This window comes from Cavia porcellus, unplaced genomic scaffold (assembly GCF_034190915.1).
Source record: "Cavia porcellus strain 051 isolate PalLab524CR breed Dunkin Hartley unplaced genomic scaffold, mCavPor4.1 scaffold_13, whole genome shotgun sequence".
In the NCBI taxonomy this organism is placed as follows: Eukaryota; Metazoa; Chordata; class Mammalia; order Rodentia; family Caviidae; genus Cavia; species Cavia porcellus.
In genome coordinates, this window is record NW_026947496.1 from 3,539,198 (window position 1) to 3,567,189 (window position 27,992).

The 27,992-nt window shown below is 36.1% G+C and overlaps 1 non-coding gene and 1 pseudogene across 1 annotated transcript; both read left to right on the forward strand.

The window, feature by feature from the left end:
• Positions 1-6,161: 6,161 nt before the first annotated feature.
• LOC111756376 (U2 spliceosomal RNA) lies at positions 6,162-6,352 on the forward strand. Its single transcript, XR_002790864.2, has one exon. It is a non-coding gene; the product is annotated as a U2 spliceosomal RNA (small nuclear RNA).
• A 2,959-nt stretch (positions 6,353-9,311) lies between these two features.
• LOC134478586 (prolactin-like) overlaps positions 9,312-27,992 on the forward strand; it is a 39,500-nt pseudogene continuing 20,819 nt past the window's right edge.

A 27,992-nucleotide genomic window follows, 5' to 3' on the forward strand; every position in this document is an offset into this window, starting at 1 on the left:
TCTATGATTTTCAGACATCACAGGTTTGGGACAATTTTTTCCCTGGCTATTGGGTGCCGACCAGGGCCATGGCTCAGCTCAAGCAGGTCCCACCAGTCTGCTTTCCCAGGGGAGGCAGACTGATGCCACAGCTGTGCTGGACTCACGCCTATCCTGCCCAACTCTAATGAGCCTTCCAGCCAGCCACAGCTACCAGGGACCAATTTCCAGAACTCAATGGGAATTAATGCAGTTCTCCAACTTAGCTCCATTCCATGCTGCACCATGCCCTCCCAGCAAGGGCTCAGGACTCACCATTTCTTGTTATTGATGGCAGCAGCTTCATTGTGACCATCCAACTCCACGGTGTGCCCAGAACCATGCAGGACTGGTCTCAATGAGCGGGTCTGGCTCCAGCACTCCACCCGTGTTTTTCCTTCTTCTTCCCATTTTTCTTTTTCCTCAGTTACCTCCTAGATCTTGAGAATCTCTCTTCCATTGTTTGACCCTCTCCATGTTGTCAAATTCCAGTGTCTGAGCTGTTTTTCAAGGAGAAGCTCCACCCTGTTACATATCAAGTCTCCATGCTCACTATATATATCTTTTATTTTTTCTGCAAAATAATTAAAAGATAGCATTATTCTTTCAAATTTTTCTGTCAGACCTATGAGAAATTCCATGAATGTTCTCTTTTGATAGTGTCAAATGACATTGGAAAAACAAAATCACAGGGATTCTTGTTAGGCAGTGGGCACACATGGACTAAGCACTCCGAGTATTAACAGGGGATCATACACTCTTGATTAGGGGTAGATTCTTTATAAGGTATGTTCCTTGCAAGGTGCTTGGCCTGTCTGCTCATGTTTCTCCCAGGCAAAAAAAGAATGTGAAGGCTCCTCTGCCACCTGTGTGTGTTGAGGAAATGATCTGAGGCACTGAAATGTCTTCAGCAAATGCTTGAAGACGGCCCTCTGCCCAGGTTTGTGAGACCATTAGGCTGCCACCTCATGTGGGAAGAGCTTTGTATTGTGCATTCCTCACTGCAGGAGCCACTCTGAGAAGAGCAGTTGGAAGACAAATTTGATTCTGCATAGAGATGGGAAGGACAATCATGAAGGTGGTTAAGCATAACAGAGATTGTTGTGGACAATGAAAAATTCCTGGAAAAAATAAAGGAGACTTTAGTCAAAATAGGAAACATCCTTCCTTTGTTTTTCTCATCATTCAGAATTTCTCCTAGATGCTGTATGTTTTAGCTCAGTGTACCTATAGATAGAAGATGAATGTGATAATCGTTACAATTCTCTAACAATAGTAAAATACACTCAAACACACATACACACACACACACACACATAAGACAAAAGAAAAATCAGGAGACAGTCTAATACTTTAAGGTATCAAATAAAACATCAATCTGTGGGTCTCATTTCCCTCTAGTTTATTTTAGGGTATGATAACAGCATCTATTAAGAATTTCCTGACTTTTCTATCAGCACACAGTAAGAGAGCATTCATGCTCCTCCTCCTCAATGAGGCCCTTTTAAGCCCATTGGGTAGCACTCTTGATCCCTTTTATGTTCATCAAAAAACTTTTTAATTTTTTTTCTGGATGTGCTTCCAACAGGCAGTGATAGAGTATTGGGAATTTAAAAATGAAAAGGATATATCCATAATCAAAATAATTCAGATTTTAGGGGAGGGGTAATTATGCATAAAATGTATAAAATGCTGAAGCTATTGCTTCTAACAAAAGACAGATGACCCAAAGAAAAGTATGCACATTTATTTAATAATGACTCCTACATGCCACAAGGGGCCATATCCATAGTGAAGAACCAAAGAATCGGGGAAACATGATTTTATGCAAGTTTTGATCAAAAAGGGAACCCTCACAAGGCGTATGCTTGAGGTAGAGGTAAGATAGAAGATGGTGAGCTGGGGCAGAAATATCAAGACCTGTGTGTCAGATTCCTGTCCTGTGTCCTCAGAGATAAGGATGCTCCTGTCTGTCAGGTGAAAGGAAGCCCACTTGGAAGACGTTTAATGATTGCCTTCTGGGGAGATGGAAATAGTGGTCACTGTCCCATGTACTCCAGAAATGGAATTTTTATGATGCTTCTCATGGAGAATGGAAAATGGAGTGACTTCTTAAAGGATTTCATGAATGAGATTCTTAGCATCTTCCCTGGGGGCAATAAGTAATGAGAATGACTTTCTTAATCACAGTTGAACTAAAATTCTTATAATCCTTCTCAGATAAGATGTATTTACTTACTTTTTCAAGCACATCAGGAATGAGAATTCTATGATCCTCCATAGAACAGTAAGTTAAACTGTTTTACTTCTTAGGTTCTGCTGTTTTCTCAAATGACAGGTTACTTATTATTCCAGAACAATGTGCAGATCATAGCAGCACTATAGAAGAGAAAAAGATGGCAGTAAATTAATAGGATAAGGAGGTCTCAAACATGAGGATGCTTCCTTAGTAGCTTATAGAAGAATCAAATATGTGTTAGACTGTTTAGTTTTCAATATGAGTCATCATTTAAAGGGGAAAAATCTTGTGTTAGCAAACAGAGAAAAAGGACAAATAAAATTGAATTACATGCATACATATATTCTTTAGCATGCAACAAAACTACATTTGAACTGTAAAGTGCAAACTATCCCAAGTCCACTCACTAAGCTCAACCTGTGGTTAATACTATGGAGTGTTTGCACCCCAGGTTTCTTGGTTCTGACATACTGCCCCTACTCAAGCTCTGAGTCCTCTCTTAGCCTTCCCTTCACTCAGTTGCATACCATGATCATTGTGGATGTGGTGGAGGTGGGCCCCCTGCCTATGGCTTCTCCTATCCAGTGTCCTGCTCAGAGCTGTCTGGTTAAGGAAGAGCTGAATGCTGATGCTCACATTCACCTATCTTGGGTACAGAAGAATCTATGGTTGGTTTTCTTCCTTTGTTTCTATGGATCCACTTTAACTGATGACTCATATTGAAATGCATAAGGAATAAATAAATGGAAAAAGTAGATAAAATGTGTATTCATTTGTAATGAAATACTGTAATCAAGTACTGTACTGTCTTCAAGAGTTTAACTTGTGCATGTATCAGCCAATTTGTTAAATCTCATTGAATGTTTATAGAGTTAAACTTTGTTTTAGTATATCATGAGAGATGTAGTCAAGACTCTTGTCTTTGTCTGTGTGTTATCTATATTCACATAGAAAGTGTTTTGAAAGGCTTCCTTTTTTCTCAGTGCTGCATGAGTACTCAGGTGACTTGATGTGCCTGGGTTGCTTGGGTATCCTATTTTGTGTTCCATATTCCACATGTCTGATTTTGACATTGCTATGCTGCTTATTATAATAGTTTTGTAATCTAACTTGAAAGCCAGAACTATGATGCCTCCTTATTTACCTTGATTAACTGCTTTTGCCTTTAATAAGCTGGGTCTTCTCTTTCCATATGAATTTTACTAATGTTTTCTACACCTCTGTAAAAATGGCTTTGATATTTTGTAGGAAATTATATAATCAATTTGTTAGTTGGGATATGGAGCAACTAGTTTGAAAATACAGTATGGGTTCTGTCAGGAATAGTGGTGTCATTCAATTTTTTGATCTACTGTTGAATCCCCTTTTTCAGAATGCTATACAGTAATTTTGCATATAGATTTCTTTGTTATCCTGATTGAGGTTAAATCCTACAAATAAGAGATTTCTTGTTGAGTTATGCATTTATAATACATAGCAGTTTTCTTTGTCTCTTTTCTTCCATCCTGGAATGAAGTGTACTTTGCCTGAAAGTGGAAAAGCTGTTTCATGTTTTCATAGTTTTTGCATAAAATGTGACTGCAAGTCTTTAATTATTTTGAGACTTGGTTTTGCCTCTTCTTTTCATCTTACAGTAGGAAACTTTATTTTTTGAAGCCACTCTATCTGTGTCTTTAGATAGAAGCATTGAATTCATATACTTTAAGTGACGTTTCTGAACAATATTGACACATTTTTGACATTGCATTATTTATTATAGTGATGATTTCTTTATGTTATCTTTTTTTTTTTTGGCTCATCCAGGTAAATTTATTCATCTCATCAGAGTTTCATTCCTTAATTTTCTTTAAGTATGTCTTTGTAGGATAACTATTTAGACCACTTGTGGTGCTGGTGTGGTGCTCATTATCTCTTATGTTTTTTTCATCCTGATATATCCTTATTTCTCCATCAGTTTTGAAGGTGTTTCTACAAGCTACCTTTTCAAAGACTGTTTTCATTAAAAACTTTAAATGCTTTTCTCCAAGCTTCCCTGGTCTTTAGGATTTGCATTAATAAGTGTACTTTAATTCAACTGGAATTACTTTTAAACAATAAATGGTGTGTTGTTTTTATCTGACATATCTGACAAAGTTTCTGCTTCTGTGTTGGCTTTCAGAGTCAACCAGGATGTGTTTCATATATTGTTCTCTTGTGTGTATTTCAGGATCTGTGTGCCTCACTTAACTGTATGGAAAACTCATTACTCCTACTGACAAATCCTTTCACTGTAATTATAAAAATAAGAAGCAAAATAAAAAGAGATAAAAGCAAGTAGTGACAATTAAAAGTGTCTCCCCAGATTACAAATTTTCTTGTTTTAAAAATATTGCACTATATGCAAACTAAGTGGTTCCCTATATGTTAGTATAACTTATTTGTTGAAAAAGATTTATGTTAATTTTATTTCTTTTTATATAAATGATATTTGGATAAAAGACCTTGATTTTATATATGTGCTGTATAACACTTTAATTAAATAAAACCTGTCTTATTTTCACTTGGACAAATGTTGATTTCCTGTATAGTAACTATAAGCTCAAAAAGTACAAATTCTATGAAAAATGAAATTTTGGATTTCTACAAAAATTAAAGAAAGAAAAAATACACTGTGGAAACAATATGGAATTTTCACATGTGAGTTTGATTTATTTCATTTATGAGTGTGGTCTCAAAAGTTCCATCCATTTACTTATAAATGCCTCAAAGTGTTACTTCTTTATAGCTGAGTGAGAAACCAAAAGAGTAAATAAGATACAAAATCTTCAATAAATATTGTAAAAGAGTGTGAAACTTCTCAATGGTAAAAAATCTCAGATTGAAAAATGAAGAAAAGAACAAAGGGAAAAGAAAAAAAACTATAAATATGTATAGATACACTTAAGATAGCTAAGATGATGGTACTACTAGTTCTATTAGTTCTTGGAGCAAAACAGCTAACATTTATAGGACTATGTCAATTTTGCATTTTTATATCTGGTGATCTGATTATTTATTTTGAATATAAGTATGCAAAATAATAGTGTTAGATATGTTCCTGTCACCTTGTTTTGAAAGCCTATATTGTTCTTGTTTGAGGCTCTTTGTCATTGTTATTTATTTGTCTCTTTTGTTTCTTGTTTTTCTTGTATTGTTCCCTCTAATGTAATGATAGGTGTACATGTATAGGCTTATACATACCAAGAAGTTCTAAAGAGTTTATAAGAATTGCTTTTTATATGTGTGATGGTATGAACTGCTACAAGACATTATGATAGCTGTTGCTGATTTTCTATTCAATAATGCTTTTCTCCTTTGCTTTGATAGGTTTTAGCATCTTTTTTCTTATTTGATGTCAATGTGTAAAGATATGTTAGCTATTTTGAAGAGAACAAGAAACATTATAGTAGCCATTGTTGATTTTCCTATTGTCTGGTTTTGAATTCCTGTAGTGCTTTCATTCCTTTGTTTCAATCAGGTTTGTGCTACTTTGTTATGTTTGAATTCATATGGACAACTAATTTGAAGAAAGCAAGAGACATTATGATAGCTGCTCTTGATTTCCTGGTGTCTTGTTTTGGAACCCTGTGTTGCTTGCATTGTCTTCTTCTAATTGGCTTTTATCTGTTATATTTTATTCTCTTTAAAATAAAAAAAGAATCAAAGAAAGAAGAAATAATGGCAATGAGAGCAAGTAAGTACAGGACAGCACTAATAATTCACATTGAAACAAAAAATTGATTTTTCCTATATTTTCCTTGCTTTTCTGGTTATCTAGGGATTCAGATTCCTAATAGTTTTATAAGTTAAACTAATAGACAGTTTGTAGGAAAAGAATATTGAATAATGCTTCAGTAATTATTTTCAATTGAAATAATAATTACATATTGTTTCTCAGCCTTTTGGCAAAGATCAAGTGTAGTATATGTTCTTATCAGTTTAGTATCTGATATATCCTCTATTTGATGATAATATACTAAATGGATTTTTGGAGCTAGGTAATGGACTAGGAGCTTTCTCTTTCCACTCCAGAGATCAATCTAGTATTGATGTTATACTAGAAATAATGCAACAACAGCAGCAACAAAAGTAAAGAAATGTTTTGATCATCAAAATGTTTAAATACTAAGAATATTAATGATTTTGGAAATTATTTGAAAAGATGAAAAAATAACTTCATTCATGACACTTGATGTTAAAATTCTGATCAGATTATCTTAATAAATTGTCACAGTTAAACTTCATTTATATACAGAAAATTTTTCATTGTAATGGCTTCACATGCTACACTCATATTCTTAAATGATGTAATATAGTTTCCAACATTCTTGATGTGTCCTTAATAAGTATATTTTCTGTAAATCAAATGAAAAATATTTATATACCCTTTAGACCTTCTTTACATATGTAATTTAATGACTTTAATTATCTTTGTGCACAATTTCTCTGCTTTCAGCTGAAATTAAGATAAAGGTAAATTCTTATTCTGCTGCTATTACTCTAGCTAGTAATTGTAACTCATAATTCCATTATGCATTTCTGAAAAAAATGCTTTTTCTCCTACTTTCATGTGAAATTAAGATAAAGGTAAATTCTTAATCTGCTGCTAGTATACATTTCTCAAAAAATGCTCGTATCAGGAAGAAAATTTCTATTTTTTACCTATCAAATGAATTTATAAAATATTGAGTAAAATCGACTTACAGAAGGTAGAAAAAGCAGTGTTACATCATATATTATGGTAATAATATATACTCAAGTAGTTTAACGATAACAGGTTGCCATTTTTATTACTTGTAGTATTCTATAACTGGCCTATGACTCCTTCTCTGGGCTCAGAGGATCTGAGAATCATCTGTTCTGCCCCTGACTGAAGCTGAAGCCTGTCTGAGACCTATCCCAGTGCCTGCAGAATTGGAAAACTGAGTACTCTACCTATAGTCTCAGAGATGTTCATAACACATAGAAATAGACTCTACAACAGACTGACTTGACTAAAAATCAGAACAAAATCCAGGATATGACTCTTGCTTGTTTCCAGACTGAAATGATACCCACTCACAGATACTGGATGACAGTGCACCTTGGAAGATAAGCTTGGAGGAAGGTGATCTAAGTAGGGATATAATTGGAACTTCTTGGAATCCTGGACTTGTTTAGTAAAGTTCACACAGCCTGTATTATGTTGTGGAGGCCAAGATTCGTGGGGGTAATCACTAGAAGGAGCAAACCTAAAGAGAAGGCATTTAACCTAGTGATATGATTGAATATTGGCACTGCTGGCAATATCCAACAGAAATCAATGCTTTGGATTGTTACACAACCTTATGAGCAACTAATTGTTTTCACAGAATCAAAGTCCTTTTTATTTTAACAAAATATTGTCCATGCATGTTACCTAGGTTTTTGTCGATATTCATGTTCCTTTTAAGGTCAGTTTTGTCACTGAATTACTACTATAGACAATAGCATAGAACTGGAAGTTATTGTAATCTCATATACTGAGGACAGTTATCCAAGTACTGTAATCCATTTTTCAGCCATCTTCACAATACAAAAAGTTATATTTATAAACCCAGGGATGTTATTAGAATAACAGCAAGCAAATTCCAATTACCACCTCTTATGCAACCCATAGCAAGAGTAGACACCAAGACATATTCAAAGTTAAGGGCAGCCAAAGAGTCCTAAGTCCAATCTCCTTGAATATGTGCAGACAAAGGCCTTGATCCTAGACCTTTCTCAGAATTTATTATCTTGTGAAGAAGGGAGGGGTTCAAGAATGAGTGGCAGTGATGATGGCAGAAACTACATGAGTAACTTGAGCTGGCTGTTGAGGTAATGACAAAGTATGTCTGCAAAATACAGAGATAGCAATATGAAGAAGGATCAATTTGCATAATTTAATTAAGGTAGCAAATGAATTGTTGGAGTATATTGATTGCTTCGGTTTTGGAATTTTAAACATTTGTACCCTAGGAAGTCATAGTCTCTTTTCCTTGAGGTTCATACCCAGTTTACCTTCCTTGAACTGACTGGTTCTACTACTCTGATGTACCCATATCTTTTACAGAGAGCCTATGTGAAGAAACAGGAGACTGCCTGAATGCTTTAGAGATTACATACCACTATCTTGGCTAGCATTATATGAAATGCTTTGAACCAACTGAAGAAAGAAGATAATACCATAGTCCACTGTGTACACATTCAGTATAAGGAATTAAGTCTCAGTATAATCAAAGTGGCATCAATTGTTCTGCATTAAAAGGGAGGCACTCAAATAGTCTTCCCCAGGAAGGGAATTGATTTTTTTCTCTATGTCAGTACTTGCATTTTCTGGCAATTCAAAAATAGTACATGGCTTACTTTCAGTGGAAAGTTCAAATGGCAAAAGAATTTGTAAACACTGGTTTTCTGGGAAGATGGTAATACAGTAAGCAGCAGAGTAAAAAGCCTGTCTGAGAGATACAACCAAGATTCTGGAACATAGCATTGTAGGAAATACAATGAGAAAAAAGTTGAGTCCTCTAGACACAGGAAGAATCTAAAGTGATACCTGAAGCCCACAGAAAGAGTAAAAATAAAAATAAATTAAAGGAAGAAGGTGGTGGTATTTTGTGGTTCCTTTGCACAGAACAAGACCCACTGTGTGACAGGATCTGTTGGAACTTGGGGATGTATGGCCATGGTGATGGTACTGGCTCTGGAAAAATATGTGATGGTGGAGGAGCACTGCAGATGCAGAGGACTGCCCTGGCTGGAAGTGAGTGCAGAGGACTCGTTATTCCAATGAGAGACAGTCACTGGCCAGCAGCCATTTTGGAGTTGCCTGAAAAGCCTGAACCCAAAACTGCTGCCAGCTTCTTCCAGCAGCTCCTAGCTCGCTATAATCAGTGGAAATTGCTCACACTGAGTCTAACTCCAGTGTCTATTGCAGAGATTTCCCACCAAGGAAGCTCAGTGTAGAGGCACTGGCTGACTGCCACCATACACAGTCCTATGATCACCATGGGGACTTCTTGCCAGTGACCCGTCCATGGATGGTGGCCTGCCCCACCCCCATGCACACTCCACCAGGGAACCAGTGAAGGCTGGGAAAAAACAAAAGACATCTCTGTACCAGTACATCCAGTGGACACCATTAGGTATCTGTATCCAGCACTGCCTAGAAGAACCAAATAGTCTGTCTTCAGAGATATTGCAGTCAATATGAGAAGTGCCTAAAATCTTTCTGTTCACTCATCCGGAAAACCTATAAATTCATCATACACAGAAGCAAAAGGTAGACTCCGGCCTCCAACACAAGCTGAGCAATTTAAAGAGTTGTACACATGGAAGAGGATAGGATTGTACACCTAAAATTTCTGAAGTGATGACAATTGAAGTAAAGAAACAACATCATGAGACTGTAAATAATTAGAACATAAATACTCTCAGGTAAAAGAAGAAATGAGAAACATTAGAAAAGAATTGCTACATGTGGGAGACACTGCAGTGTCTCCCTTTGAATCCAAAACAACTGCTGTGACTTTGATTACTTGGAGACTCTTTTCCTTATACAAATATGTAAAAAGCGGTGTAGTGTATTACCTTCTCCCTTCAATTGGCTCTGAAAATTGCACATAAGGCTAGCTGAGGTGCTAACATGCAAAGTCTATAGCCTCAGACCTTCCTGTTTCCATGTGTGATGCTTTCCACAATACAGGATTGAGCTCATGAGATGTTAGAGCAAATAGCTCTGGAAATGTCAACTGTGTACCAGCCTGAAGATCAGAGGCTATTACCCCCCAAGGCACAATAGTTTGCATATCAGAAACTGAAGCAATAGCCCCCCCAAAAGATTTCCACTGTTACCTTAATTGGGTTATGTAAATTGATTCTTCTGCATATCTTTATCTACAAATTACAGAGTTGCCATTCTTGCACCTGGCCATCCATCTCATTACTCAGTAATCCCACCGGCATCTATACTATTCACAAGATCTTAAATGCTGGGAGAGACCTGGGATTGAGGCTTTTGCCCACATGTCCTCACAGGAATTGGACTTAGGACCCCTTTGCTGCCCTTAACTTGGAACATGTCTTCGTGTCTTTACTCTTGTCATGGGTTGAATTTCCATGAGTGATTGTAATTAAATTTCTAGGATTCCAATGATGTCTCAATGAGATTAAAAATATAACCTTTTGGATTGTGAGGAAAACTAGAAAGAGGATTACAATATTTGGGTGACTGAACTCAGTATTTGGGTTTACAATACTAAGCACTTCTACAGAAGACAGATAAAAAATGGAAGGTCATAGACATGAAAGAAACCCTGAATAAACAATATAAAAAAGATTCAAAATACATGCAACAAATTCAAATAGATATTCCAGAATTTAAATATGCCATTGAAAGCTGGCAAAACCAGAAAATGAAGATAGACTCTGAAAACGGGTTTGAAGCTTGTGATTGCAAAAGGAAAGAGCTCTTAATAATAGCAAGGAACCAGCAAGTAAAAATTCAATCGCTGCAATATAACCCAAAGAAAAATAACTTAAGAATAATAGGTATGAGAGAAAAAACAGGAGGCAACACAAATGCCATTAAAAATGTATTTACAGAAATAATACCAAGAAACTTCCAAAGTATGAGAAAAAGAAGCGACATTCAGGTAAGTAAGGCAGCTAGCCATAAACAAAATCGATCTATATGCAAACATATAATAATCAATTTCCCAGAAATTCAGTATAGGGAAATAATATTAAAAGCTGTTAGAGAAAGACATAGATCATTTATAAAGAAAAACTCAAGAGCATCATGACAGATTTCTTAATGCAATGCATCAAGTCAAGAAGAGCTTGGAGTGAAATATTTGAAGTCCTGAAAGAAAACAACTTTCAACACAGATTGATGTACTCTGCAAAACTAACTTTCATACTTCATGGAGAAAAATACTTCCATGACAAAGAATAATTGCAATAATTCATGACCACCAAACCAACTCTACAAAGAATAATGAGGGAAATTCTAGGGAGAGATAAAAAAAAAAATACCATGGTTTCAGGAACAGCAGCAGAGGGAGATCACCAGGTTAGGCATACACATAAATGGAGGGGAAAAGTTGGCAGCCAATGGCAAGAAAATAGCATGGCAGGGATGAGGCAGTACATGTGAGCCATAATCATTAATGTAGATGACCTTGATTCACCAATAAAAGCAAACACAGTCAGAGTGGATAAAGATATAGAATCTATCAATATGCTTTATTAGAGGAACACATTTAACTCAAAAGGGAGTTCATAGATAAAAAGTCAAGGAGAGAGAACAATTCTATATGTGACAGCAACCAGAAAGAAGTAGTTGTAGCTTATCCATCAGCTATAGATTGGACAAGAAAGACATGACATTTTAATACAATAAGAAGCTACTTATCTATAACCTCAATGCTCTTGTAGGTAAATTGATAAAACATGAGATCATGCTCATGGATGAAGTGGTCAGAGTCACATGAATGAATACTGTGTTATCTCTTTCATATGAAAAACTGAAGGAGTTAGTAGGATCCAAAGTGCACAATACATACTGTGAAAGTGAAAAAGGAGTATGTGCCTAAAACTTGAAGGCAATCACCATTGTTGAACTATTATTGTGATTTTAATCCTGTACTGTTTTCAACACTCTGTTTAGTTTGGTTTTCTTCTCTTTAAGTGTGTCTAAATTTATAATACTTGGTGACATGGACAGCCATTTGAAAGACGAACAATATATTATAGTACCCATTATTGATTTTCCTATTTTTTTTGGAGCTCTACATTTCTTTCATTGTTTTGTTTTGATTGATTTTATTCTACCTTGCTTTGTTTGATTGTATTATGTCTGATGGTTTAGGCAACTACTTTGAAGATAACAAAAGGCAAGATAGCCACTGTTATTTTATTATTGTTTTGAAGTACTGTATTGCTTCCAATATTTTGTTTTTATTTGTTTTATACATTTTAATATGCTTGATGGTACTGGAATTTATTTTGAAGATAACAAGAGACATTACTGCAGCCATTATAGATTTCCTTTGACCTCATTTTGAAGTCATGTGCTATGTTAATTGTTTCACTTTGATTGACTATATTCTGCTTTATTTCATTTGGTTTTATTCACTTCAAAATAAAAAATAGAGTCCAGGAACCTTTGCTCCCCAAGCTGGTGGGATCGTGCTCACCATTCAAGCATCAGGAGTGTTTGAGATCCTTTTTCTCATTGGTTAGGGACACAGGCAGCTTGCAGCCACTCTGGACCAGGCTTGGCAGGTTTTGGGCCTTTTTGAGCCATACCCAGTAACTTTCTTTCATTTTGGGGCTCTTTGTTGCCAGAGGAGGGAGCTGCATTGTCAGAGGAAGTTTTGGGTCTTCCTGAGCCATACCCAGTAACCTTCTTTCATTTTGGGGCTCTTTGATGCCAGAGGAGGGAGCTGCATTGTCAGAGGAAGTCTTGGGCCTGGCTGGGCCACATCCAGTAACATTCTTTCAAGCTGAGGAGCTTTGATGCCCATGGAGGTGACTTCCTTCAGATCATCTGAGCCATGGGAGAGTTTGAGACCCTTGTTCCCAAAGGTCTGGGGCCCAGCCAGCTTTCAGCCACTCCACACCAGGCTCTGCATGTTTCTGGCCTGCCTGGGCTGTGGCCAGTGACCTTTTTTCAATCCGGGGAGCTGTGCTGCCAGAGGAGTCCCAGAAGCCCAGCATATAGGAGACAATTTCCTGCATGACCAGGGAAAGATTTGGAACAACACTTGAAATAGGGAAATATAGGAAAGTGATGAAATGAAAGAAAAAAATGCAATCTCAAATATCCAGCCCATCCCAAGAAAGCCTAGGAGCCATGTACATAGCAGGAAATATATGCCATACACCTGAAATACCTTAAATAATAGTAACTGAAATAAAGAGGCAATTCTGGGAGGCTTTAAAGAAATTCAAACTAGAAATAATCTGCCAGGTAAAAGAAGAAATAGTAAAAGTAATGAAAGAGATGTTGAACACATATAAAGAAGACACAGTTAAAAAGTAGAGGAATAAAAAAAAGATAGAATCCCTGGATGAGCAATATAAGAAACAAGCAGAATACATAAAGCAGATTCAAAGTGATATACAGGAAATCAAAAATTCTACTGAAAGTTGTCAAATCGCCTCAGTGAAAATGTAGATAGAATTTCAGACCTCCGAGACGATTGCAGCTAGTGAACAAGAAAGTAATGATCTCTTAAAGATACAAAAGAATCAGGAAATAACAATTCAACAGCTGCAATATGATGCAAAGTAAAACAACATAAGATTGATAGGATAAATAAAAAGAATACAACACAAATGATATCAAGAGACTGCAGAAGTAATAGCTGAAAATTTCCCAAACATGAGCATGGAAATTGACAATAGGATTTGTGAAACATATAAAACTTTACATAGGCATAACCAAAATAAAACTACACCCAGACAAATAATAATCACCATCCCAGAAATTCAAAATAAGAATAGAATATTGAAAGCTGTTAAAGAGAAGAGACAGATCATTTATAAAGGAAAACCTATCCGAATCACAGTAGGCTTCTCAACACAGGCAATGAAATCAAGAAAAGGATTGAGTGAAGTATTACAGATCATAAGGAAAATGATTTCCAAACTAGACTGATGTACCCTGCAAAACTGTCCTTTAAAATCGATGGAAAAATAAGATACTTCCATGACAAAGCATAGCTAAAGAACTTTATTACCACCAAGACAACCCTGTAAAGAATTGAGAAAGACAGTTTAGATACACATAGGGAAAATTCACTAAGCAAAGCAGACAATTAAAAAGAATGGAAAGATAAATGTGCAACAGCAGAAAGATAACATATCAACAATAAACCAATATATAACATTTATAACCATTAATGTAAATGGCCTCAATTCACCAATTATAAGAAACACACTGGCAAAATGGATCAAGAAACAACATCCAACTATATGCTGTCCAAAAGAACCCACCTAAGCAAAACGGAAATTCACAGATGAAAGTCAAATGATAGAAAGCAATACTACATGCAACAGGAACCCTAAAAAAGTGCGGTAGCTATTCTGTTTGCAGAAAATGTGTACTTCAAACCAAGAATGATCCTAAGAGATAAAGAAGGTCACTATATACAGGTTAGGGGAAAATTCAAAAGGAAGAGATAACAAGCTTAAATATACATGCACCAAACTCAAGGGCACCCAGTTATACAAAGCAAGTATTAATAGAAATGAAAAATCAAATTAGCATTAACACAATTTTAACAAGAGACCTTAACACACCATTGACAACAAGGGACAGATCAACCAGACAGAAAATCAGCAAAGAAATAACAGAACTGAATCACACCTGTGGATAAATGGACTTGAAAGACATATATGGAATGTTCCATCTAACAACATCAGAATATACATTATTCTCAGCAGTAAATGGGACATTTTCTAAAACAGACCATATACTTGCTCAAAAAACATGCTTAAATAAATGCAAAAAAAGTTGAGATTATCCCTTGCATGTTATCAGATCATAGTGGCATGAAACTAGAAATTAATGATAAAAGAAACTTCAAAAGACCACACACACATGGAACCTATATAATACACTCTTGAGCAATCAAGGGGTCACAGGGGAAATTAAAGAAGGAATTAAATAATACCTATAAGCAAACAAAAATACAAATACAACTTATCAGAATCTGTGGGATGCGATGAAAGCAGTCCTAGGAGGATATTTTATTGCACTAAGTTCTCACATTAGGAAAACAAACCAAATACAAATAAACAACCTGATGCTTCTCCTCAAACATCTAGAAAAAGAAGAATAAGTCAAACTCACAGCTAAAAGAAGAGAGGAAATTATAAAAATTGGAGCATAAATTAACGCAATAGAAACTAAGAAAACAATCCAAACAACCAATGAATCAAAGAGTTGGTTCTTTGAAAGAATAAATAAAATTGATAAGCCCCTAGACAAGCTACATAAGAAAAGGAAAGAAAAATCTCAAATTCATGCAATAAGGAATGAAAAAGTTGAAATCACTTCAGTAGAAATATAGAAAATCATCAGCACCTGTTTCAAAAACTTCTACTCTCATAGGATCAATAACTCAGAAGAAATGGAGAGATTCCTAGAAACATGAAGTACCAAAGCTTGGTCAAGAATATGTAAAACTTCTGAATAACACAATTTCTATGAATGAAATTGAAAATTGTAATTAAGTCCTTACCTACAAAGAAGAGCCCTAGCCCAGACGGATTCACTGCAGAATTCTACAAGAAATACAAAGGAGACTTAATTCTGACACTCCTCAAACTCTTCAGTGAAATGAAGAGGGAAGCAATTTTTCCTAAGTCATTCCTGGAAGCAAATATTACTCTAGTACCAAACTCTGAGAAAGATCCAACTAAAAAAGAGAACTACAGGCCAATCTCCCTAATGAACACAGATGCAAAAATTCTCAATAAAATATTGACAAACAGGACGCAGAAAATCATCAAGAAGATTATACACCATGAATAATTGGGATTCATCCCAGGCATGCAGGGATGGTTCCACATATGTAAATCAATAAATGTAATCCATCATATCAATAAAGCCAAAAGTAAGAATCACACGATCATTTCTATAGATGCAGAAAAAGCTTTTGATAAGGTACAACACTTATTTTGATGAGAACATGACAGAAAATTGGAATAGATGTTCTTTACTTAAAAATGATAAAGGCCATCTACAACAAACAGACAGCCAGCATCATATTAAATGGCACACATCTGAAGACCTTCAACTTAAAATCAGGCACAAGACAATGATGTCCCTTATCACCACTCTTATTCAATATAGTTCTGGAAATACTAGTCAAAGCAATTAGACAAGAGAGAGAAATTATGAAGAAAGAGATATTATGGTAGTTACTGTTAATTATGTGTTGTCTTCTGGTGAAATACTGTGTTGCTTACATTGTTGTTGTTAAGCTTTGTTATGTCCTGTGTTGCTTTAATCTCTTTAAAATTAAAAAATATAATTTGAAAACATTAGCATGAATGTGGACAGAGAAAGAGAAGAAACATGGAAATGTATGACAATAAAATACCTTCAAAATCAAAATTCCCTAGTATCATTAAAGGGGGAAAATAAGGAGGATGTAACTGTAGGTTTGAAAGGATAGAAATGTTGGCAAAATAGTTCTATAAAGTGCTTGGTAAATTTATTTATCTGTATGTTGTTTTGATACTAGGTATCACTATGCAGTTTAGGTTATCCTTGAACTCACTTTGTAGTCCAGAATGGCCTTGAACTCACAGTGACACTCTTTTTTTTTTTTTTTTTTTTTTTTTTTGCACATCGATCCTCTGACCTCAGTCTTCTGTGTGCTGGCATTATGGATGTGTACCATCACCTTGGCAAATGTAGAGAAGGTATAACAAATCACAAAAGGCTATTTTGAAACACATAATCAGAGTGGTATAATGATTACTAACAAATAATTAAATGACCTAAAGTAAGAGGTACAAAACATGAATGTATAAATAGAATGGAAATCATTCAGTGGTTAAAAAAAAAAAACAACAACACACAGAAAACTATGTAAGTATATGGAAATTAAACAATTCTCTCTTAAATAAACCATGGACTACAGAAGAAATTAAGGAACAAATAAAATAGTTAATAGTATGATGTGATAATGCCAATATCACATTCAAGAACTTCTGAGACATAGTAAAGGCAATACTCTGAGGAAAGTTTGTAGCTGTGCATTTCCATATCAGAAAACAAAATGAGTCCCAATAAATAATCTTAAAATGCATTTCAAGGTTCCAGAAAAACAAGAATAATCCAAATTTATAGCTTTAAGTCAGGGGAATTGTAGATCAGAACAGAAATTAAAGACCTGGAGACTAAAACACTTGTGCACACAAAGAGTAGATTAATAGAAGAGTTAGTTCTTTAAATGAACAAATAGAACAGAGAAACAATCTTATCTTAAAGAAAAAAAGACACAACAATGTAATTAGCAAAGAAAAAGGTGAAATCACCAACATATCCAAACATATCCAGAAGGTGAAATCACAAATATATCCATGTTCACTGTAGGTGAATTTCCCTAAATAATATAGGCTCAACAGTCTTTATCATGATTTTGGCAAACAGATATTGCAAATCATCAAAATAATCAAAAGTAGTTCAGCGCAAATCAAGAAATGTAATTCATCACATGAACAGAAGTGAAGTGAGTGCATAAACAACATAGACATAAAAGCAGACAGATTGATAAATTTTGAATTTTATTATCTGAACTTAGCAACCTCCTATAGACCCCTCTTACAGAGTCAAAAAAAGTGGCACTGAACTGGAAAGTTACAGAGTTTTTAGAATAGAACATTGCAAAACAAGACATTCTGTTGGAAACAATTTAGGTAGACTCTTAGGTTAATTTTGTGTTACATGTGTATCCTGCTTCTTTGTTTAGCAGATTAAGTTTTCTCTCATGGGTGTAGCTTATTCTGCTTTTCTCATGTCTGAGTTTTTGGGTCAAATCCAGGGCACTAGTCAAATATAGGGCACAACATGGCATTAGTTAAGCCAAGTTTTATCATCCCCCACTGTTTTTAGTACATGAATCAAATCCTTGATTCCTGCTCATCTTTTTATCTAAAAATCATCTTCTGTATCTAAATTTTGCGAATCCTCATATTGGGAACATATAACCATTAATGGAATAGATTGGACTCAGCTTTGGATATAATGCATTAACAATTTATCATGTGGGGGCCAATATTGATGGCCAATAGGAGCAAAATAAAGGGTCCTTCTAGAGGTGAGAGTAAGGTGGTCAGCCATCAGGTGGCAGAGAACAAAATTTCATACCAGATCTTTTGATGAAATCTCATTTTTAGTTTCAGCTATGTGCTTTCAGAGCTGACTAAGACTATCCTTGGTAACTCCTGAATAGTTGGTGTAAAAACAGGATTCATCAAGGGCTAGGCATAGACCTCCCTGTTTTAGGAACAGGAGGTCTAAAATTCATTGGTCCTTGGGATAGTCAGTGGTTTTGCAGAGAGCAATGAAAATCAGGACACAAAATTTATAATATTTCTTATGATGGTCAAACTAGAGTTTAACACAAGAAAGTGTAAAAAATCTGTCCACAACACTAAAGACCCAGAATATTCAGCTAAGGGGCTGGACCATGCAGCAATGTCTTGCATGAGTCTACATGAAAACCTAGAGCCCAGGGCAATGCTACCCATGAATTCAACTGGAGGTCTACAGCCCACAAAGGACTCACACTAGTATGTTTTACAGGTCCATGCTGGAAAGGCCCAAAAGTCAGTAGTGGAAGCTAGAATGTTTATTCCATCAGGTTGAAGGAAATTTGCTGGTACATTAAGGTTTCCACACTGGAGCCAAGAAATTATGCTCAAAATAATAGCCAGGGATGCCCTGAAAAGTGCCACAACTATCCTCAGCAACTAGGAGGTCACAAGATGCTCTGACAATAGGAACAGTAGAAGTACTTTACAGAAAACCAGCATGATGAGTTCGTCCTAGAGATTAAATGCCACACATTCTTCCCACCAGAGCCAGAAAATGATGGTCAATGTAAGGAATAGAGGTTTCCCAAAGTGAACCACAGCCACTCTCACTAGCAAGGTCCCCAGCTCCTCTGATGACAATGGTCAAATTCACACTGGGGAATGCAGACATTATGAGCTCCTCCAGGAGAACCAATGGTTCAAGCAGCATCACATAGATAAATCCACAATGCCTCAGTTCTCCGTCTTCACATCTCTATTTATGCTACCAAATTTCTTCAGGTGAACATTTCCACACAACACCATGCTGATTTAATACAGCTGGCATTCAGTTGACCATCAGTGTTTAATCCATAACAGTAAAAAAAGGACCATCTCATCCAGGGAGTTTAGAGATTCCTCTAGGCAATGAGCATTTTGTTCAAGTGTACCCAAATCACTCTATTTCTTTTCTCAGTATCTGGTAATTTTATTCTCCCATTATGAGGATTGTTTTCCTAGTCCTTTGGAACTGTCTATTCCTTATCCCAAAAGTATGAGAATTAAGAGTGGGGCTTTACTTTTCTCTTTAGGTTGGGTAACCCCATATGTTGGCTACTTCTTTTTTCAACATACCAGTATGTTGGGGAAGAATATGAGTTAAGATACAGAGTCCAGAGTTAGGTCCAGTGAAAACAGCCAGTCGAGTGCAAGGCATGAGGCCTATTGTACAGGCAAGCGAAGTTCCTCAGCAAGGAGATCAAAGGATCTTTTGGGGGTAAAAGACATTTTCTGCATACACAACTGAATTAAAATTGCTTTAAATAGGGAGTGCTTCAAGTGGAAATTTACAGACTTAATGCAAAGTCCAGAGCTCTGAATGTTTCCCACAGTGAGGTATTTATGTCTCTATCTCTATCAACATGAAGAACCAGAATCAAGGTTTGACGTGTTTAAAATTAGAGCTCTATCGTTCATCCCAATAGTAATCCATGTATAAACTGCAGGGTGAGGAGGATTATTTTTATACATACAAACAGATTTAGGACCTCTGTCTTTGGAGCTTGACTTTTAAAGGGTCAGAAGACTTTTTAGTAGTTCAGTTAGCTGAATTTTTTTGGGCTTGAGGTGTGAGTGATGAATCCAATGGTTCTTGCTGGCAACCTCAAAGGGTGTACACAACTCAAGGTGACTGTATAGCATTCATCACAGTGCATGCCTAGAGGTATGGCCATTTCCTTTTAATGTAGATTTGATCACCAGATTGAGCTGCCAGGGGTCATCATATCTTTCAGGAACTGTCTAGTGGCCCCAGAATAAGTGATGTGTCAAGTGCAGAAAGTGGAGAGTCATTAAGTGTTAGGCTGTAAGTGTTCCTGTTAGTGACAGCAGCCAACTTATCTTCTTGAATGTGGGGGATTAAAGAGGGTGGTCGGCCATACATTGCATCAAATGGAGTAATGCCTTGGAGGTATAGAGTACACCATGCATGTTCAAGGTCAAAAGGAAGAAGACTTACCCAGTTTTCACCAGTCTCAAAAGCCAGTTTTGAAGTAGTTTCCTTTATTCTCCTGTTTATTTTCTCTACTTGGCTGGAACTTTGAGGCCAGTAGGCACAATGTAATTTCCAATTGAGTTTTAAAACTGAAGCTAAATTGTGAGTGATCTTGAGCTATGAAAGATGGGCCACTGTTGGACCCCAGGGAAGTGGGCAAACTGAATCGAGGCACTATCTCATTTAGGAGTTTCTTAACTACCAAGAGAATTGATTCAGTCTGTGTAGCAAATCCTTCATAACCAGTCAATGTGTCTACAAAAACTAAGATATTAATGTTTCCCATTTTGGCCCTATTTACCAGTGGTCTCCAGAGGTGAGATAACAAGGGCTTGTTGTCTCTTTTAAACATCAATGAGGGCCTGCTTAGGGTTCTCTGGAAGACACTGTGGGCATTTTCAGTTGATCCTTTTAGTCAGACAAGATAACTTGCCCAAGTTGGTTCCCCCTAAGAGAGTGATCTTATAGGTCTCCTGAATAAGCTGAGGACCCAATGATTCTGACATGAGAATTTCCCTATCTGGTAAGGTCTGCCAGACTTCTGGAGAAAGTTAGGCCTCTCAGCTTTTGACTGGTCTCAAGTCTGAATCTGAATAGGATGGCATAGGTAGCATAGGTTTGGGGTGATTTATGAGAAGCATAATAGGCCCCAATGGTTTCAGTGCCACCGTTTTGACTGTCTTATAAGTGAGGGCATTTCCATGAGCTATTGGGGTATTTTCTAATTGATGCCTCAAAGAGTGCATAGTGATAACCTTTCACGGCAACCAAATGACATCCAGGAAATCTAAGATCTTCAGCATATTCTTGATATTTGTTCCTGATCAGGTTAATAGTTCTCTTTCTTGACAAATGTGCCCATGATCATGTATGGTAGCAAAAGTATACTGACTATAGATTATATAGATTTATTTTGTCCCCATATTAGGGCTTGAATAAGGGCTATTAGTTCTGCCCACTGAGTTGAAGTTCCCAATCCTAAAGCTTGGGTCCATATTACCTCACTTTTGATGGTCACCATAGCTCCTTCCACAGGAGTATCTTGGTAGAAGTTATTGCTACTGTCCATGAAAAGGTTAGCTTCAGGCTGAAAAAGCAAGACATAAACCAGGTCAGCTCACAGGGTTGAGAATGAATCATATATATATTGGCATTGAAGCATCATTATTTGGTAAGAGTCACTGGATTGAGGGCAGAGGTAGACAGGAACTCAATGTGCTCAGAATCTGGTAGAAAGGCTTGGTACTGGACAATGTGAGCAATGGAAATCCATCAGTCAGGATGTGACTGCAATAGTATCTCCACAGCATGTAATCCCACTGCTTGGAGGCTTTGCCCAAAAGTCAATTTATTGGCTTCCTTGGTTGTTGTGGCTGCAGTTATCCATAAGCAGTTTGTATACTCTGTAGCTGTGAGGTCTACTTGCCAAAAGAGATAGGTGACAGGCTCTTTTAGGGTCCAGGGTACTGGGTTAAGACCCATTTTGTGATCCTATGTCACTCTGTTATATGTGATTGGAAAGGTGCAGGGAGAGCTCATTCCTCTGTCTGAGTCCATGTTAAAATTCTAGATGAACTCCATTTAGTTGAGAGGTAGAGTGTTTAAGCTAATTTCAGACTCCACACCCAGCAGTAGTTCAAAGCCCGTAGAATTTTTCTGAGTTGACACATAGTCTTTGAGGAAGGTATTTTTCAGATGTTTAAATCCCATGAATTTTTGTTGCTGAAGACCTTTTGGGCTACCACCACTAACTCTGAGTGTGTCTTTCTAATCTTTTTGTAATATATGGGGCTGAATGGGACACAATAATGATATTTACAGCACATTTGTCTTCAGATGTCTCTGGGTCAATAGGTATATAAATATGATATGGCTCTAAGAGGCACTCCAAGAATGCAGATGGGGCCTCATCAGGCCCCTAACTTACCTCTATGAGAGATTAGACAGATTGATTGGCTTCTGACTGGTCACCTTTTAGATACCCAGGAGAATCTGAGGATACCATACAAAAGCCTCTTTACCTTGGATTTCAATTAGGGTAAGAGGGGGGAAGCACTAGGTCCAAATAAGCTGGGTGCCATCTGAGTCGAACTTTGTTTCTACGACCAGATTTGTCCCAGGTTGCAGATACATTCTCATTCCTCAGAAGTGAAGAAAGCCTTGAGAAGCTGTCAGTGGGCTCTTCAGGGGGAGGGTGTCAGGAGTCATTCCCAGGGTAGACACTGAGATAAAGGGCATCTGCTATTGGTGTGCAAGAGCTTTAGGACGTGAATGGCCCCCATGGAACCCTAGAAGGACTCCACTCTTAGCTGCGGACACATTATGTGTCTGCAGTGAGAGTGCAGAGATGTCTGGGCCTCAGTTTTCTACCAGGGACACAGAGTCAAAGTGTGTCCTAGAGCTAGCCGTGATGGATTGCTTGATTTTTGCTGAGGCAGGAGTTATCTGGCACAAAATGGTTAAGGCATCGTGTTTGAGATGATTGCTAATCACATGGGGAGGAGGAATGGAGCCCCAAGCTTGTCTATGTAGTGAGGGGTGAGCACTTGGGCCTGCATTTAGGGGCAAGAACCCTCTATTATTGGGAGACTCCTGCTGTGTGGTGTGCCTGAGGTGACACTGTTGTTTTCCAGAATGCTGAGGTGAGTCTGCTCACAAAAGAGAGGTTAGGGACCTCAAAATTGAATGTAGTTTCCTGGTAAGCTGGTTTGCCATAGGAAGAGGCTGCAAGGTGAAATAAATGAAAATGGTTAAGAACACATTGCAACGGCAACAAAAAAGGAACGCAGACTGATCCAATCACATAAACAACAGACTAATAATAGATATTAAACCAGTGAGAAGCAAGATTACCACAAATTGAAACTTTCTCAGTGGTGAGGATCCAGAGGGCTTACTCTGAATTAGCATACAGTGTTTGGTTTCAGTGTCTCTTTGAAATGACAGGATTCTGCAAGGGTAGGGAATATCTCTCCTCAGTCCCCCTAAGGAAAAATTCACCTCAAAGTTAGGCTTGGATTATTTTAAATCCCTAAATAGGGATCTATCCCAGGCAACACCCAAATGAAGTGGGTGCATAAATAGTATAGGAATTCAACAGTCAAGTTGATAAATTTGGAATTCCTTTAGCTGAGCAAACCCCTATGGACACCTGTTTCAGAGTCAAAATGAGTGGCAGTTCTTGTAATCGACAAAGGAGCCCCAAACTAGAGTTCAAAAATGAGGCAAAAACATATTTTAAAAAAGCAGTGCTGATTTACTTTATCCTGGGCCTAGCAACACACTGCAGTTGGAGATTACACAATCTGTGTGTGTCCTGCCCCCTCATAATTACAGCATATATATATATATATATATATATATATATACATATATATATGTATATATATATGTATATATATATATATATAATCACTGTTTACAGAGTAAGGGCTTTGGGGCGTGGATCAGGAGGTAGGCTAATGGGGAAGATCCTGTTTTCCTCAGCAGAGAACAGAGGAGTCTAGCAGCAATTAACAATTTTTTGTTACCTTATTTTAGCACCACATCTGTTATTTGTAGTAGGCAGCAATGGTTAACATGTCAATTAGGTCACCCAGAGGGAGAAGGGAGAAGAAAAACATATAGAACAGTTAGGGTCACATTCCAGGTATTTTGGTATAAAACAAAAATAACAAAGCTCTTTTTTCTAGTGTACAACACCAGTGACGTGGAATGTTACAGAGTTTTTGAAACAGAAAACTGCAAACAAGACATCCTGTTGGAAGAATTTTAGCTAGAATCTTATGTTAATTTTGGGTGACAACTGTGTCTTGCTTGTTCGTTGAGCAGATTAATCTTTCTCTCTTGTGGGTGCAGCTTATTCTGCTTTTCTCATGGGATTTATACTCTGAGTAATTTTGCACCTTTCTGGGTCAAATACAGGGCAATAGTCAAATACAGGGCACAACATGGCATTAGTTATGCCAAGCGGCCACAGATACAAAGAAAAATTCACACAATGATCTCAATAAATGCATAAAAATCCTTTGATAAAATTCAACATCCATTAATGATGAAATTCCTGAGGTAAATCTGTTTAGGAAGTCCTTGTTTCAACATAATGAAATTGATTATGATCAAACTACTACCAACATTTTATTTATTTATTATTTATTTACTTATTTTGTACAGGGTATTGAACTCATGACCTCAGGTTTGGCAAGCAGGTACTTACACTGCTGAGCTAAAACTCCAGGCCCAATACCAACATTTTATTAAATATAGCAAAGCTGAAACCTTTAGAAATAAAAAATAAGAATGTCCATTATCATTACTCTGCACAACATATAAATCATGCTTGCCAGAACAATCAGGCAAGGGAAAGAAATAAAAGAGATATGTATATGAAAGAATGAATTCAAAGTATAATTACATTCAGAAGACTTAATCCCTTATTACAAGATGCAAAAAAATCATAAGGGACTCTTAAAATTGATAAAAATACAGCAGTGTAGCTGTACACAAAAATTTTTGGTTCATGTATTTAACTTTATTTTTATTGTTTAAATTAATTTATTGGTACAATTTAGATATACATCTCATTTATTATAGGTGATTATAGGTGATTTATTATAGGTGATTTTCTAATTATACATCATATATCCTGATTCTTCTTTTTTTATTCACTTCCCCTCCTTTGAATTCTCAATCTCTCATTATGCTCACATTTTTGATTCAATGTTATCCTTGTTTTCTCATTTTTCTGTAGCCTTCCTCCTTCCCCCTCATGCTCCCTACTTCTCATTTCCTTTTGAAAAATTTTTTTCTATTCCACATATTTATATACTTTTCTGTTTTCATTAAACTTTAATTAAACTTTCAATTTCTCACAACAGAGAGACAATGTGATACTTATATGTGTGTCTTGTATATTTTACTTCAGTGTATCATCTCAAATCCATCTATTTAGCTATTGTTATGGTTTCAGTATAGATGTTCCCCCAATCAAAGCTGGATGCACTTTCTCCCGGGTGTTTTGGAGATGTCTGAATTGAATTTGTGGTATATTCATAGTTCAATACTAATATTAAGGGTGATGGGATTAAGAATAAGTGATTGCTGGATTGGTACTGCCTTAATCTCCACAGTATGAGTCAGATAAAGGGTCAGAAAGACACTTGTTTCTGCCTGCTCCTTTTTTACTCTTGTTAATTTTGATAGTTTTTGTGCCTTTAATAACTGTTACACTACCATAGGCCACCTTGCCTTGCAGCCATTTGATTACAAACCGAATCTCCACAAACTGTGAGCCAAATAAAATGTTTCTACTTTAATTTTTGGTGATAGGAATATTGTCTTATCAACAAGAGAATATTGGTTGAGTTTTTGATAATAACTATTCTTTCTGAGTGAGACAGACTCTTAGTGTTGTTAAATTTTCATTTCTTGAGTGTCCAAGATTGTTGAACACTGTTTTATACCTTTATTTGCCACATATACCTTACATCTGAGAGCGTTTATTTCTCTCAAATGCCCATTTTTAGATTGGGTCTTAAGATTGGAAAACGCTGGTCTTTTCATTTTTTATATATGTTCTAAATACTAGTTTTTATCTGAAGAATAGCTGGTATCAGTTTTTTTTCCCCATCTTATGGAAAGTGTTTTTACTTGGTTGGTCATTTCCTTGGTTTTTCTTTTTTTTTTTTTTTTTTTTTTTTTTTTTTTTTTTTACAAGATGAGACACTTGTTGCTGATTCTTTGTAGTATTTTCCATGCAATTGGGGATTTGTTCATGAAGTGTTTGCTTATACCTAGTTCTTAAAGAGTTCTACATATTATCCCTTACAGAAGATAATGTTTCTGTTTTAACATTTATATATTTGACCCATTTTGATTATAGTTTGGTGAATGTTGACATGAGTTTATTTTAAGATTCTAGCATGTGGAAAGTCCGTGTTCCCAGAACTGTTTATTAAAGAGACAAGGGAAAATATGATAAAGCAAACTGGAATTCAACCAGCAGAATTTGTAAAAGATAGAAAAGTTAAAATTATGAAGAAGAAAGCCAAATAAATGAATGTATAGATAAAGTATCCTCACAGGTAAATAAAGAAATTCTGAATAAAAGAAGGACTTGCTCAGTGAATCTAGAGCAGACATTGATATAAAAAGAGAAGAGTTTAGCAAAATGTTAGAAACAATGTATATCCATCACAGAAAGAAATGATATCCATGTAACACATTGAAACAGTTACCCAGGCCATTATCCTTTTCACTGAAACTATATGTATCCATCTGAACAATAATTTAGAGAGAATATCAGATTGAGAAGACAGTATAGCCCCCATGAAAGTAATGTACCTTTAAAATAGCAAGTGTCCATGAAAAAAATTCTCTGAATAGCTGCTGAATGATGCAAAGGGCAACATAAATGTAATCATAGTCAGTGACAGAGAGGGTGAGCATACCATAAAAATCTGTTCACAGAAGTAAAGGCAAACATGGAAAAAGAATTTTCCATACAAATAGTTGAGGTCTATAGAATTACAATGAGCTACAATACAAAGGCTAATACATAAAATCATTACCAGCTTGTATAGTATTAAAAAAGACACTGCAAAAGAAATTAGTAAAACTGTACAGTTCATAATAACATAAAAATACTTAGATAATCACCTAGCTAAGGAAGTAAAAGATTTCTATATCAAAAATTACATCAGACTGTAAAAGCTAATTATGAGGGCATCAGTAAATAGAAAGATATCCCAGTGTTCCTTGTTTGGTAGGATCTAAATAATGAAAATGTCTAAACTTCGACAACTGATACACAGATTTAACGCACTCCCATTGAAAATAGAAATGCTGTTTTTAAAGAAGGTACAGAAAACAATACTAAACTTTATATGGAATCAGAACAGACCCAGACTAATCAAAAACTGTCACAGGCAACAAAATCAAAGCAGATGACATTACAATCACAGACTTCAATTTATAAAGCTACAGTGATAAAACAGTGGAGTAGTTATGGACTTTCACTGTACTGGACCGGTTGGGTAACATTACAGATAATAAGATAAATTATGTCACCTGCAAGTAACCCTTTTCCTTACAGTCCCTGACTACAACAATGTGATATTGCTAATATTCTATTTGATTATAAGATTAATTTTTAACTTAATTTTTAATTTTCTTCTTATAGAAGAAAAATATTAATTCTAAACTGGATTCCACTGATGACATGGAAAAGTAAAATTTCAATGCACATTTTAGGACACCTTAAAGTTTCATGCTAACAAATACATTTGTAGCAGCCAAAAAGGTGGACAAAGTGTATCAATTTCAAGGAGTGAAAAAATAATAATTCTACAATTTTATTTACATAATTTAGAAGCAGACTAATAAATACAGTCTTTTATCACATAGTTTAAAATCACACTGAGATACTGTTTCACAATGGACATGTTTTCTTCTAGATCACGGATGGTGGAAAACATTTCATTTCTTTCTATCTCTGAGAGAAAACAATCATTTTTGCATTTCTTTGATGAAGTGATACGGTTTTCCAACAGTGTCTTAAACACCATATCTTTTTATGCTCACTCAGTCTCACCTCCTTCCCCAAATGGAGCACAGGCATGGTAA